This window comes from Panthera onca, chromosome F2, assembly GCF_046562875.1.
Source record: "Panthera onca isolate mPanOnc1 chromosome F2, mPanOnc1 haplotype 2, whole genome shotgun sequence".
NCBI classification, from domain to species: domain Eukaryota; kingdom Metazoa; phylum Chordata; class Mammalia; order Carnivora; family Felidae; genus Panthera; species Panthera onca.
This window is the reverse complement of record NC_138356.1, coordinates 47,705,766-47,720,595: the sequence shown is the minus strand read 5'-3', so window position 1 is coordinate 47,720,595 and position 14,830 is coordinate 47,705,766. Positions and strand designations below refer to the sequence as shown.

The 14,830-nt window shown below is 43.7% G+C and overlaps 1 protein-coding gene across 2 annotated transcripts in view; it reads right to left on the bottom strand.

Moving 5' to 3' along the window:
• Nucleotides 1-14,830, bottom strand: part of GRHL2 (grainyhead like transcription factor 2) — a 171,275-nt gene that overhangs the window by 48,639 nt on the left and 107,806 nt on the right. The gene's annotated exons all lie outside the window — the stretch shown is intronic.

The window sequence follows — 14,830 nt, the reverse complement described above, 5'->3', positions numbered from 1 at the left end:
TATTCCTGTAATTCTGACAGTACGTAATTTATTTTTTAGAAAAATAATAATTAAATCAAGTGTATCTAGGCAGATAATAGATAGTATTATAATTTTGTCACTGGTTCAAAAATTGGTTCAGATAGAAAGATTGGTTCTAAATATACCAAGACCTTTCCAGAAACAGAGGCAGTCTCATGACAATTGACATTTCTTAATAAACCCTTTTTTTTTTTTACATGTGAATTACAATTTCCAGTTTGTAGTTCCTACAAAAGACAAGTGACTTTGCCCAGAATATAATAACTCTCAGTTGTGCACTAAGCATATAGTAAGATTTCTCAAAATAAATACAAATCAATGAGGTTTAGAATTACCACATTAACTTGATTATTAACCCCTAAGATTTTTTCAAGAGCTTGTTTTTAAAATAAATGGGTCTATCTTTGATTTACAAAGCAAGTTGGGATTTTTTTTTAAATTTTTTTTTTAACATTTATTTTTATTTTTGAGACAGAGAGAGACAGAGCATGAATGGGGGAGGGTCAGAGAGAGAGGGAAACACAGAATCTGAAACAGGCTCCAGGCTCTGAGCTGTCAGCACAGAGCTCGACACGGCCTCCAACCCACGGACCGCGAGATCATGACCTGAGCTGAAGTCGGAGGCTTAACTGACTGAGCCACCCAGGCGCCCCGCAAGTTGGGATTTAAAAAATCATAATGTCGATGATTTGATGGAAAACATTTATCTTTTCCTCTTTAAACAATGTATTTTGCATTTTAAGATTTTTCTGATTAAAGATGAAGACAGCTACTTATTTCCTTATTTGGGACGTGAAGAGCTCTTTTCCAAGAAATTGCAGAAGCATTAGCCTCCAGATTAGAGCGACATAGCGTACAACAAGAAATCAGCATTCTCCCTCTAAAACACAAACAATATATAAATACATAAGTGTGCTCTTGCCAATCTCCCCACTCTGTTTTCCTCTTGGTTCTTAGAATTATTAAAGACCATATGGGTGGTTTTCTTAAATATCAGCATTTTTCTTCCATTTTATATGATGGTATTTGGGTGCAGAGGCAATGCCAAATTAAGACAGAAAGACAGCCTAAAAGTAGACAATATGAACACATAAACTTTCGGTCTTAGGCATTCATTCATTCATTGCCTTCAGGCATTAATTTATCAAATATTTATCATGTGTCTTCTGTCTGTGCCTGGTATTATGCTACATGGTGGGATTCAAGAATGATGAGATAAGGGCACCTGGGTGGCTCAGTTGGTTAAGCATCTGACTTCAGTTCAGGTCATGATCTCATGGTTCATGGGTTGGAGCCCCGAGTTAGGCTCTGTGCTGACAGCTTGGAGCCTGAAGCCTGCTTCGGATTCTATGTCTCCCTCTCTCTCTGCCCCTCCCCTGCTCTCTCACTCTCTCTCTCTCTCTCTCTCTCAAAAATAAATAAACATTTTTAAAAAATGAGAGAATTTGTGATTTTCTTGAGAACCTAAGAAATTTAGATTTTCTGACACTTCCATTTATATAGCACTTTTAGGGAATTACTTAAAATCTCATAATATAATTCTTTATTTTCTCCTACAGATACTCTGGGTATGTCTGCATATACATACGTACACATTAGGTTTATTCACAGAGTCTACCATAGTTTTCCATATTCTTTTAGTCTTCAACGTTTTCCATTTCAACAAACCAAGCTTGTTCCCGGTTGACAGCCTTTGCTATTTGTTGTGCCCTCGATCTCCAGTGCTGCCCCACACACTGTCCCGCACATTGCCAGCTCCTTCTCATTCAGATTTCAGTCCAGTGCCAACTCTTCAAATACCTGCCTTGACCACCCCGTCTAGAGTTATCTTCCTCCTCCTCTTCCCACCTCAGCCCAGGACCAGAAGCAAACTCTATAACGCTGCTCCTCTATTTTCTTCATAGTACTTGACATCGTTTGGATTTATCTTATTGTTTTTCTGTTTAGTGCCTAATTGCCTGTCTGCTCCACGGGGTTGCAAGCCCATAAGAGGAGGCCCTTGTCTGCCTCAAGGTCACTCTAATCCTAGTGCCAGTCCCATGATAAATACTCAACAAATATTTGTCTAATGCATTAAGAGAAAATTACCTTTCTAAAAACACATTTCCCTCTTTATCCATACTCTTGCCTTCATTTTAGCCGAACCTCTTAGGAGCCAAGATTGCTTTGAGTAGCTGAAGTCATCAAGATAATACAGCAGAATGAGCTGCTCTGATCAGATTTATCCTCAAAATTTGTTACCTGCTTGCATATCAACAAACATAAAGTGAGCACCAACTATATACTCTGGATGAATATACATACGTACGTACGTGTGTGTGTGTGTGTGTGTGTGTGCGCCATGGATGATGCTATTTATGTATGCTATGGGAAATAAGGGAGTGTTTGGTACAGTTCTATCCTCAAGAAAGAAGAGAGATGTTACAGTTTTTGCTATTGTGAAATGTAGATAATTAGATACTAAACTGACTATCCCAGACTATAAGTTCTGTAAGACTTGATGAAAAGGAGAGAAATCGGCAAGTCAGCCAGGGAAGATTTGGTATAGGTGTCACGAGTTGGAAGACAGATGGATGCTGACTCTGAAAAGAGCAACGAGGCAAGCCTTGTGGGAGAGGAGGGTGTGTAGGGGGAAGTTAAGGTGGAGCCCAAAGGAAGGCGCCTGGTGAGGGAAGAGGCCAACCACGATGTGTATGTCATTGTGATCAAGTCATGAACACCTAATGAGGTCAAGTTATGTATTATCAGGGCCAAGACAGACAGAACTCCAGCCGTAGCACTCAACATTCAAGTCACAGAGAGGACAAGGAGAGTGAAGGCTGAGCAAAGGCCACCAGATTCAGACGTAAAGAGGTCCTGTATCCCTTTGAGAGGCCCGACTAATGGAGGGAAGGGCAGAAAGCTAGATCGCTGGGGTGAGCCAAGACTTGGAGACAGACAGAAGGCTTCTTAGCTGGGGAGTGTGGTCGGGGAAGGTGGGATGAACAGGAATAGGGGAAGCAGGTAGCAGACAGGACGGCCACGCAGAGGTGTTCTTCCAAGATGGAGGAGGTGTTCCCACATTAAGAGAAGGTGAATGTCAGAGGCTGCAGAAAGGTGGAGTGGGGGGCCTAAGAGCCTCGGAAGCAAGGATTAAATAGGATCGACTCAAAAGTGAAGTTATGTAAGAAAAAAGACAGAGCTTTCTTGGAAACTGGAAGCCAAATGAGGGGAAAGCACAGCGAGGGAAAAAAATGTACAGGAAGTTCAGAGTCAGGTACTTGATGCAAATCCCAGCCCTGTGGCCTTGGACAAATTGTTTGCCCTTTCTAAGCCTCACTTGCCTCATTTTTCAATAGGCACAACAATCTCTACCTCAGTAGTGCGCCACTTTAAAATGAGATTATGTCTAGGGCGCCTGAGTGGCTCAGTTGGCTAAGCATCCAGCTCAATTTCAGCGCTCATCACGATCTCACAGTATGTGACCTCGAGCTCTGAGTCGGGGACTGCACTGTCAGAGCAGGGATTCTCTCTCCCTCTCTCTCTCTCTGCCCCTCCCCTGCTTGCTTGCTCCTACTCTCTCTCTCTCTCGCTCTCAAAATAAATAAATAGATGTTTAAAAAAATAAAATGAGATTAGGTCTGAAACTGTACAGTGCTGTGAAAATCTAAGGGAGTTTCCTCATCACCGTGGTCTCTAGGGTTGCTCCTTTCTCTGACCCCAAGCCCTTCCTCACCTTGATGGCACAGCCAACAAAGCCACGCCCATTTTACCCCCCACCCCCAGCTGCTCCCCCTGCAAGGCTAGTTCTTTGTGTCCCCTCCAGTCCCCCAGTTCAAGCCCTCCTTCCTCCCTCGATTCTCTCTCAAGGCATCTTGAGATGCTATCGCCAAATGATTCAAAGGCAGGTTAATTAGGATTCACATTAATTTGAGCAAAAAGATACTTAATTGAAGTGAACTGATTTTTACAACAGAAAATCACTCTCTGCACAACACTTCTAGAAGGGTGGAGTCACAGGCTTTGACAGGGAGAGAGCAAGAGAGAAATCTCTCAGGCAGGACCTTTACTGCCCCTCACCTGAACACAGCTTGTGAAACAGCATCTCAGGATGAGGAAGAATTTGGACCTTATACCACAGTGGGGTGGCCTGTTTCATAAATAATGAGCTCCCGGTCAGAGGAAGGATGTAAATACAGACTGAAAAGATTCAGTGACTCAACTTTCTGATCATTTGTTGTTATATGAATCCTTTTGGCTCATGTTTAATACTTAAAACTTGCTTTGAGTTTGTAATGCTATGGCACAAAATTCAAAAGGCACAAAAGAGTTAACTGAAAACACCTCCCCCCCACCCTGCATAGTTCTCTAAACAACCAACAGTCTCTTGAGGATCTTTCATAATTTCTTGTGTATCCTTCTAGAAATATGCCATGCAATACATATCATTATTCTTTTTTATACAAATGGTACCACAGTAAACATAGTTATGCATCTTGCTTTACTAAATAAATTTTGAAGATAGCCCTTTTCGTTTTTAAAGAACTGAAATAAGGAGTAATAATTTCTTTACCATTGGGCTGTTTGCAGTCTTTTCATCTTACGAGGATGCAACGTGTGTCTTTCAACATGGATTTCGTACACACATGCACATATAAATTTTTCACAGTATATAAGGCCATGTCACTATTTTTATTTATTTTTTATTTTTTTTAACGTTTATTTATTTTTGAGACAGAGAGAGACAGAGCATGAACGGGGGAGGGTCAGAGAGAGGGCGACACAGAATCTGAAACAGGCTCCAGGCTCTGAGCTGTCAGCACAGAGCCCGACGCGGGGCTCGAACTCACGGCCCGCGAGATCAGGACCTGAGCCGAAGTCGGCCACTTAACCGACTGAGCTACCCAGGCGCCCCCCATGTCACTATTTTTAATCTGGCTTTTGTCCTCACAATTTGACTGAAATTGCTTTCTTCGAGGACTCAATAGCAAATTTATAAGCCAGGGTTCTCCTATTTAGTAGGCATCCAGGAGGTCTGGGTAAAATATGCATTACAGGGCCCCATGCCCAGAGTTTCCAATCAGTAGGTCCGAGGTGAGAGATCCAAGTACTTGCACATCTAACCCAAGTTGAGGTGGATGACACACATGGAAGGCCAGGCTTTGAGAAACCACGACCTACTGCACTGACTTCACTGGCCAGTTCTTCCTTCTTCCCCGGCTCCATCCCCTGCCTCTCTGCCTTCTTCTGTAGTCTCCTTCTTGACCACCCCTTTCTTGTCTGGTTCCTCCAACATGCCTCAGTGGGGTGAGTCTGAATCTCATCCTTTCCCATGACTTCTGTCCTCCCCTCTTTACAAACAACTCCTAACAGCTCTCCTGCCCCAAATTCCCTGCTCTTCTTGCGCTCTCCACGCCACACCTTCGAGCATCCTGTTCTTCCACCTGACGTGCTCCTCTTTCCAACTTCCACGTGCTTACATTACAACGGACCCTTACGACACAGCCCGTATGCCAAACCCTCCCCATGTCTTCCCTGATCCCACAGAAAGGTGATCTCTCTACATGCTACAGTATTTAGAAGTGTGTGTGTGTGTGTGTGTGTGTGTGTGTGTGTGTGTGTGAGAGAGAGAGAGAGAGAGAGAGAGACAGAGAGACAGAGACAGAGAGAGACAGAGGGAGAGAGAGAGAGAAAAGATAAAAGAAATCTGGCAAAGTATTAACAATGAGTCAATCCCAGTGAAGGGTATGTGGCGATAATTGTATTATTCTTTCAACTTTTCATTTGTAATTTTTTTAAAAAAATTGTTAACGTTTATTCATCCCTGAGAGAGACAGACAGAACATGAGCGGGGGAGGGGCAGAGAGAGAGGGAGACACAGAATCCGAAGCAGCCTCCAGGCTCTGAGCTGTCAGTACAGGGCCCGATGTGGGGCCTGAACTCACTAACTGAGATCATGACCCGAGCAGAAGTCAGATATTTAACCGACCTAGCCACCCAGGCACCCCTCTAACTTCTTTAAGGAAAAAGTTGGGGACATTTTTAAATAAAAAAAGAATTTTCTCCCTTTCCAGACCTTTCCTGGCACTTTACCTCTATTTTCATAAGAATGTTTGTCACTCTTCCATTCATATTACATTTATTTACAGCTATGTCTTACTTCTCAGCCTGGCCAAAATGTTCTCCGAGAGCAGACACTTTGCCTGGCTTATCTGTCCGTGAATTTCCACTGCCTGGCCTAGTGCATGATATGCAAGAGGCAAGCTGCTTCGAAGGAGTGACCGCCCCTTTGCCAGAAATAATGTCGGATATGTTCCTGCTCGATCCTCCTCAATACAAAACGGCAGTGCTGAAAGAGTACGTGCTTTAGATAGCCCAAGGTGGGAGTTCTGGCTCTGCTCCGCGTTAGCTGTGCAACTTTCATTAAGCTGGCTAACTTCTCTGGGCTTCAAAGTCTTCATTATTTAAATGAAAAGTGTTATCCACTTAAGATATGAATATTGCGTAATATACATAAAGCACCTGGCGGAGTGCCCAGTATGTAGTAATCATTGAATAAATATTAACCTTGGTGCATGTGTGTGCATGAGAGCGCACGCGCGCACACACATACACACGCACCGCCATCGGTCTATGAAATCCAAATCTGTAATTTAATTCTCGGCACACATACAGTAATTCATGCATGGAAATTACAGAGCCCTGAGCAGAATTCAGTCCAGAAACCATGGATACTCCACAACCTAACAAAAGATCAGGCCATTGATATCTTCAGTGAGATGCCTTCCACAGATTATTCCTTCTATATGTGAATTAACTCTAGCTTTAGAGCTTTTCCTACCAACCATTACCTTATAAAACTGGAACAAAGGCATGGCTTTGTTTAAGTTCAATACCAAAGACTCCAGCAAATGTTTACCTTTCCCTTCTAAAACTTCCTTCACCCACACCACGCCCCAGCAAACACATAAAAATGCCATTTGCCCTGCTTCGCAGTGTGTATCTGGACCTTTCACGACCCCACCCCGGAGCCTCCCCCAAGCCTTTCTTTACCTTTGAGACCACGAAAGATGCCTTATACCTTTGAGACCATGAAAGATGCCTTATAACGTTCTCTAACCTTCCACAAGATGACTTGTTTAAAACTGGGCCCTCCTTAGATGAAAAATTGGGATGTAACTTTTTCTTACTCAGCAATAGCTATCAAGCTCATCTCATCCCAGACTGTCTTATAAGCAAAAGGAGAGCTCCCCAGACTGCTGGCAGGAGGTTGGGGGTTGGGGTAATGAGCCAGGTCATGAGCCCATGGGGCATCAGGAGTATGGCCATCCTTAGCCAGTACTTTGGCTTCTTTTTTCATCCTGAAAACCAATATTTACATTATCTTGTCTTCTGCCTTGGGATCCAGCACTGGAGTGTGGCAGAGAGAGAACACAGTCCATTTAGAAGCATCCCATCAGAAGGTGAGATTTGTCAAGACTACAGAGACCATAATTTTCTAAGTGCTGTGAGGTGGCCCAATAAGAACTGATGAACTATTTTAGACCAAAAAGAAGTATTGGAAAGGAAAGAGAAGGAATGAGAGATATAATAAATTTGGGACGATTTAACAGATTCACCATGATTTGGTGAATTTCAAGCCAGTCTTTCAATTAGCATAACCTTATTTCCCACAAAAAGAGACTGGATAATTTGCAGTGTACAAGGCGGTGAGAACACTTACATTTTCGCCAACTTAGTATTTTTACGTAGGTCCTGATCAAAGCACTGGTGTTTCCACCAGCCTGTCTGTTAACGTGAAGGAATTCATGACACAGGCCACATCAAACGTCCTTAGTCCAAGGCAGCTATAGGGCCATGCTGGGACATTAAACAAACGCCATTTTCTTTTATTTTTTTATTTTGAGAGCGAGAGAGAGTGCACATGTGCGATTGGGGGAGAAGCAGAGGGAGACAGTGAGAGAATCCTAAGCAGGCTCTACACTCAGCACGGAGCCCAATGCAGGGCTCGATCCCACAACCCTGGGATCATGACCTGAGCCGAAACCAAGAGTGAGATGCTCAACCAATCGAACCACCCAGGCGCCCCTCCATTTTCTATTTTAAGAATGGGTTTACAAATATAGGACACTTTTTATTCCCAACTTCCATTTTGATTTTCCAGGCCAGCCAGCTGACTCTTCTCAGCACATCCATGTTTCTCTCCCTCAAACCGGGTCTCAGTTCTCATGTAATATCTCCTTGGGATCAGAGCAAAATCAGATATAAATGCAATAAATAAAAGGTACAAACATTAAGGAAAATAGGGCTCAGAAGAAATATCAACATGTACCCCCTCACCCTGAATTTCCTTACAATTTAAAAAATTACATGGGAATCTCTTCCATAAATCCAACTCATTTAAAGCATCCAAAGGGACCACAAAGTTAGAGGAACATATCTCTAAAATGAATATTGCTTATGTGTAAATATTTACTTTGAATTTACTAGATCGGTAAATGTGGGCTTTCGTTTATTGGATTATTCTCAAGTTGCAAACATAAAGCTAAAAACCGTTGTGTGCCTCCTGTAAACTTTATTTTCTCTAATGATAATCATCACTCTTGCCTTGAATTTTTTTTCATGTTGTGCTTCCCTCATGGCATTGCAAAAAAGAGAAAAGAATAGTCTTCACGGTTCATAACAGCATTATACCACTGTTCACAACAGAAACAAAAGCGTAAAAGAAAAGTGTACAAAAATAACGCACATGAATATGAAAATGAAATTCGGGATACCAAGGAAAGCAGCTGGAGAGAAGTGAGGAGTATAAATGTATATCACTGTGGTGAAGAAAACACTGGGATGTCTCAGAGTTACATTACAAAGCATGCACCGATCTTTAATTAATACAAAGTTAGCAATCGTGCAAATGAGATCACTAATGTAAGGCTAATACACACACACACACACTCAGCTGAACAGTCCTCATTCCCATATTCATTCTAATCAATAATATGCATAATATCAATAGAAAATGTACCAGGGCAACCAAAGACGTGGACAGAGAGAGACTGTGTTGGAGCAGCGAACCCATCTTGCTGGTGGGCAGTAAGGAGACAGAGTGACAAAATCATGGTGGCTTGATTGAACTGCTTTACTCAAGGAGATGGGGCCAACCATTTGTTTTCTTTTTCTCTGGAGCTGTACTCCATAAATTGCTTTGAGAAGAAAAATCACAGTATGCTTTGGTCTAAAAAAAAAATGCAGATTTCCCTCTCATGGGATGTTTAACAGCATGGACTCTGGAGGATATATGTTTAAAGTCCACCTTGTCTACTTGCCTAATCTTGCAGTGCCTGCTACGTAGGAGTCGATATTTAATGGAATCAGAATCTGAGATACACAAGAAAATGATCTATAACGTCTCACCACCCTTCTGTGCCCTGCCCCACCCTGACCCGGTCTCAGCCCTGCCCGCCCCCAATTTCAGCACAAAAGTTTAACAGGGATAAAAACATACGGCTTATCTGTGTCCTTGACCCTTTCTAAAATTGCAACAACTTCCTTTCGGAAAGTTCCTCCCTGAACCCCCAAAGGCAGGAAGAACATTCACTGCTGATACGGCAGAGTAGAAGCTAGACTAGCGACCCCCCAGAGCCCCTTCCTGCAACTCAGCACAGAGAAGGGGAGGGACGGGGTAGGCATTGCTCTGGAGGGTCATCCCTGCTTCTGCACACAGGCACAGGTGACAGGCAGCCAAGAGTAACCCAGGAGTGACAGAATTTCCTATTATTGAATTATAATAAATTCTTTTAAAAACCAGGGATGGGAGACAGAGTAGTAGTGGGTTTATCTAACTGCTTGGTTATTTAGCAGTGCTGGTAGTTAAGGGAGGAGGGACGTTTTTACTGGATCAAGATCATTCCAAAAGGCTTGGATGCAGAGGGATTAAAAACGGCTTCATGGAAAGAAGCCTCCTTCGTCTTAGCTTATATACCACAGAAAGAATGAAGCATAGAAATGGGGGAGACAGTGCTATGGTGTTCCGGTAGAAAATACACAGAAAGGAAACTTGTTCCTCAGAGCACCAAGTAGCATCTTAATGCTCACGTAATTCTCTGTGGTCACATGAGAGGCGTTTGTAGCACATCGCGGTTTCTTGAAATCACTGTGAACAGAGAAAACAGCACCGGACAAAAACAAGGGGCCCGGTTTCAAGAATCTCTTTAGAAATCTGGGAGAAAGGGGAGTCTGTAATTAGGGTTTGCTGCCCTTCGGCTCTGGGGGTGATGTCATCGCCTGAAGAAAGGCAGTGCTCGGTGCCAGGAATCTGAGCTCACCGCTCTTCGATAATTGAATAGGGTCTTGCCTGGGAATTCCTCATCTTGGGGATTAGCGAGCAACAGATCTACTTTGTAGGTACCAGCGTTTGGCTAAGGGAAAAAAAGAAAAAGTGAAAGGACCTTGGAAACGGGAGTCACGTGAAAGAATGAAGCACTGTGACCTTCCCAACAGAATCGCATGGACTGGACCTTAATTCTCTGTCACCTCTTCCTGCCATTTGCCAGCTGAGGAAACCGCAGCTCGGGAGGGGCAATTCACAAAGCCAGCTGTTCCGGGGCCGGGACGAGTGTCTGACTGCCCGAACTCCGGTGCTAGCACCCTGTGCTCAGACCCCCATCAATCTCCAGTCTGTGACAGCTTGGACACTCAGGACCTCACCCACCCAGATATCACCGAGTCATTCCCAGGGACCCAGGGACACCAGTTCGTGTTACATGAGCTTCCAGACCGCACAGACCCTGAGGGGAGAAGAATGTCCCATTGCAGACTGTTTCTGCTGCCTGTGTCACTGCACAGAGGGACGCTGTGGCACAACCAGCAAAACCGGTTCTGGGTAGAAGAACTCTGACAGTTCTGCCAGAACCGTGCTGCAACTGAGACCGAAAATCTGCAGTTAATCCCCAGGCCTCATTCTAACTAATAGTTTTAACACCTTCCCTGGCCCAACTTTTTCCTATCGTTAGATTAAACAATTAGAGTTTCACATCCTTGCCATTCTTCTATTTGTGCTAAAGGAGAACTAGAAATGCAAGGTAGGACAGCAACAAAAGAAAAGAGTAGGAACTGTGCTTTCGAAAAATGCATAAACTTTTTATCATCGAGTCTTGATTATGCATATGTGCTAAGAGTACCAAATACCAGGCCGTTATTTTTTTTTTTAGTGAACGCCCTGAACCTTAAACGTCCAAATAAAAGCTCTTCTTTAACATAGTTATCGTAGGAAGACATATGGTTTTCTCAAATGATGCTGCTGTGACTCAAAGTATGTTTGTAATGTCTCTTCTGACATTGCTGTCTTTAAAGCTGGTCTTTCACAAAGGAAATCTCATTTTTAACCATGAAGTGGTATTATCAAATGTGTCGATACGTATTCAGACTTGGACCCAGGCGATTTGATGTTTTTCTTTTATTTTTAAAAATTTTTTTAATGTTTATTTATTTTGGGGGGGGGGGGAGGGGCAGAGAGAGAGAAAGACACAGAACCCGAAGCAGGCTCCAGGCTCCGAGCTGTCGGCACAGAGCCTGACGCGGGGCTCAAACTCACGAACCGTGAGATCATGACCTGAGCTGAAGTAGGGACAGTTAACAGACTGAGCCCCCCCCCACCGCCAGGCGCCCCAATTTCTGATATTTTTCTTTAAACATATTCAAAGATCAAGATTTACCACCACTGTGGGCATTCAAAAGGTCACAGCAACTCTCTTGAACAGAGCTAACACAAGGTGACCTCTGGCCGGCTGCCAAAGCCTGGCCAAGGCACCCGGGAATGCTGGCAACCTCCACTGTGTCACTACCTTCCCCAACACTGAAAGCCAGTGAAGATGTAAACTGCATATTCAGTAGTTTGAGAGGGTGTGGTTGAGGCATTAAGAACTCACATGTCCCCAACGACCAGGCAGGGAAAGTTCCAGAATGGAAAAGGCTAGAGAAAAGGATGTTACTAAAAAGAACAGCCAGTGTCTCCTAAGAGCCACTCGTGGCCTTGCAAATGCTTAGACTCATGGGTGCCAGAATCTTTAATTATCCAAAAGAATCCAGAAGTCTAGATTTAAAAAAATAATAATTATAATCTCCTGGTTATGAAATGTGGGCAATTTTTTTTTTTTTAATTTGAAATAGGAGTACATAAATGCATGAGGTACAACACAACATATAATTCTGTGGCCCACATAAAGGCTGGAGGTCATAATTTTGTGTCCTCTGGCCACATAAACCAAAATAATGTAGGACACTGAATGGGGCCCCGGCCTCATAACCTACAAAAAATTTCTCTGTGGATGTTACAAATAGGAACCTGAAGCCAAGGTCAATGGCTCCTGAGAAGTCCACATCATGAAAATCACAAACAATTCCGCTGTAGGAAGGATGTTTTTACTTCTTGCTTTATGGAAACCATTTTCTCAACAGTCATACAACTTTGCTTTTTGTTTTGCAATCTGCTTATTATAAAATCAGTAATATTTTAAAGAAATACCTTAGGGTACACAGGTTGAACAATAAGATATTCTCAGCCTCCTGAATGAAGTGAATTTAACTTTTACGGTTTTTCTTTGAAAATTCTGCCAGTAGTTTGGGGAAAATTATTATTATTTTTTTTATTACTTATTTGATCAACCCAGACTGCATACAACGGCAACAACCAAGTTATAGTCACTAAAATATATATATTAAACAAACATTTTGCCACAGTAAGCAATCTGAAATATCCTCCACTGCCCTTTGTCAAGGTCTATGTGAGCTTAAACTTGTCAGCCCATAACAACACACATGCACAACCACACACATTTCAAGAAGAAAAGTGAGCTCCTACCTATGGGAAATGAGTGATATCATCTGCACTAGGCTAAAAGAAAGGTCAGTTCAACCCCAAAATACCTACCTTGCGAGTTCACTGAAGAGCCTCCATCATTTAAGCCATCGCCTCTGATTAGGCATGTTCTTCAAAAGGTCCCTACTGACACATTCACCCACTAGCACTCATTATCACAGACCGCCTGATAATGAAAACAGGGGCTATGATCACAGTTCACATTTATAGCTTGCTTTACACTGACAAGGCACTTTTTTTTTTTTTAATGTTTATTTATTTCGAGAGAGAGAGAGAGAGAGAGACTGTGTGTGTGTGTGCGCGCGCGTGCGTGAGCGGGAGAAGGGCAGAGAGAGAGGGAGAGAGAGAATCCCAAGCAGGCTCTGTGATGTCAGCGCAGACCCCAGAGCAGGGCTCAATCTCACGAACCTTGAGATCATGACCGGAGCCGCAATCAAGAGTCTCGAGAGTCGGACACTTAACGGACTGAGCCACCCAGGCGCCCCTGACAAGACACTGTCACTGATAGGATCCCACTGTCTTCCTGATCCCTGTGCTCCCTATATAGTTGGCCTGCCTCTCACCCCTCCCACTGTTGTGGGGTTATTGGTTTCCCTGTCGCCTCTCCCTGAGCCCTGGATCTTCCCACGTCATAATCCCAGCACAATGTGTGGTACAGCAGAGACCACTGGAAAAGTGCTGTTGTTTGTATGTGGGAGGGAACTGAGGCCCAGGGAGGTCAGATGACTCTCTGAGGACTTCAACCCCCACTCCATGGTGCCATTGCCCAGATGGCCTTTTCATTATCTACCCCAGCAATGTAGCTGCTAAGGGAATGGAGTTATGAACGGGAAGCACAAGATTTGAGCAAGGAACTTTAAATGGAGACGGAGTGAACCGTAGAAGACAAACTTTCCCTACAGTTCTGTGTGGGACCTGACCTCCCATCCATTTGTTGCAAGGCCTACTTCCTCCCCTTGGATGCACTGAGCCACCGGAACATTCTCCAGGCTGTTCTGGCACTCCGTTGCCACTCACCCATTTGGGTCACCTTTCTTGGGCCTAAAGCCAATTTCATTTACATTGCTTCATACCTGAGTGAAATGAGACACTGAGCAATTCATCTTGTACATAACTCATGCCCACAAACTCCCATCCAGCTTCCTTTCTCACCCAGCCTTCCCCCTGCTCGAAGACAATAAAGCATTGAAGGGAACTGTTTACATTGATCTTTTCATTAGTTTGAAGACAGTCTTCTAACACCCTCCTAAATGGTACATAACTGAGGCAGAAAACAAGCTTAGGTTTCATCTGGAACCTTCTCTTAAGTGCAAAATAAGGATCAAGGATCAGAAGCTAAACAACACAGAAAGAAGAGTGAGCATAAGCAGAGTCTGTAGTTTTCATAAAATCAAAGAGACTCATGTCTGGCAGACAGACCTGAGTAGCCATGCATCTTACTTTTTTTTACCCAAATCAGTGCAGTATGGACATCTACCCTCAGGGCACAACTCGCCGGAGATTTTACCATTGCCTTTCCTAACCATGCTGGGACCAGGAAAAAAGACCAAAAGTTGAAGCAGTAAGGATTAAAGACAGGATTCAATGAAACGGTGCCAGCTCTACCACAGGGAATGAAGGTCAGAGACCCCCAGTCGTGCTTTCTGAACCCGTCCCTCAAGCAGGCTCTGTCTGGAAGGAGTCATGGGGCCAGAAGGCCTGCCCAGTCACTTACCGATGGACACATTAGCTCTGAACACTTTCCTGCCTCTGTAGAAGGCAGTAGTCAGGGCTGTTTAGGGGAATCTGCAGTATAGGTGAACGAGGTTTTATGGACGAGCCTTGCCAGCATCATGTGCTAAAATAAAGCACAGGGAGCTGGAGGACTGGGGAGGGGCATGCAGCTTGGCCCATCCCACGAGAGGCCACAGAGAAACACACACACTCCCTTTTCTCCTTTATCCTCCAAAAGGCAAT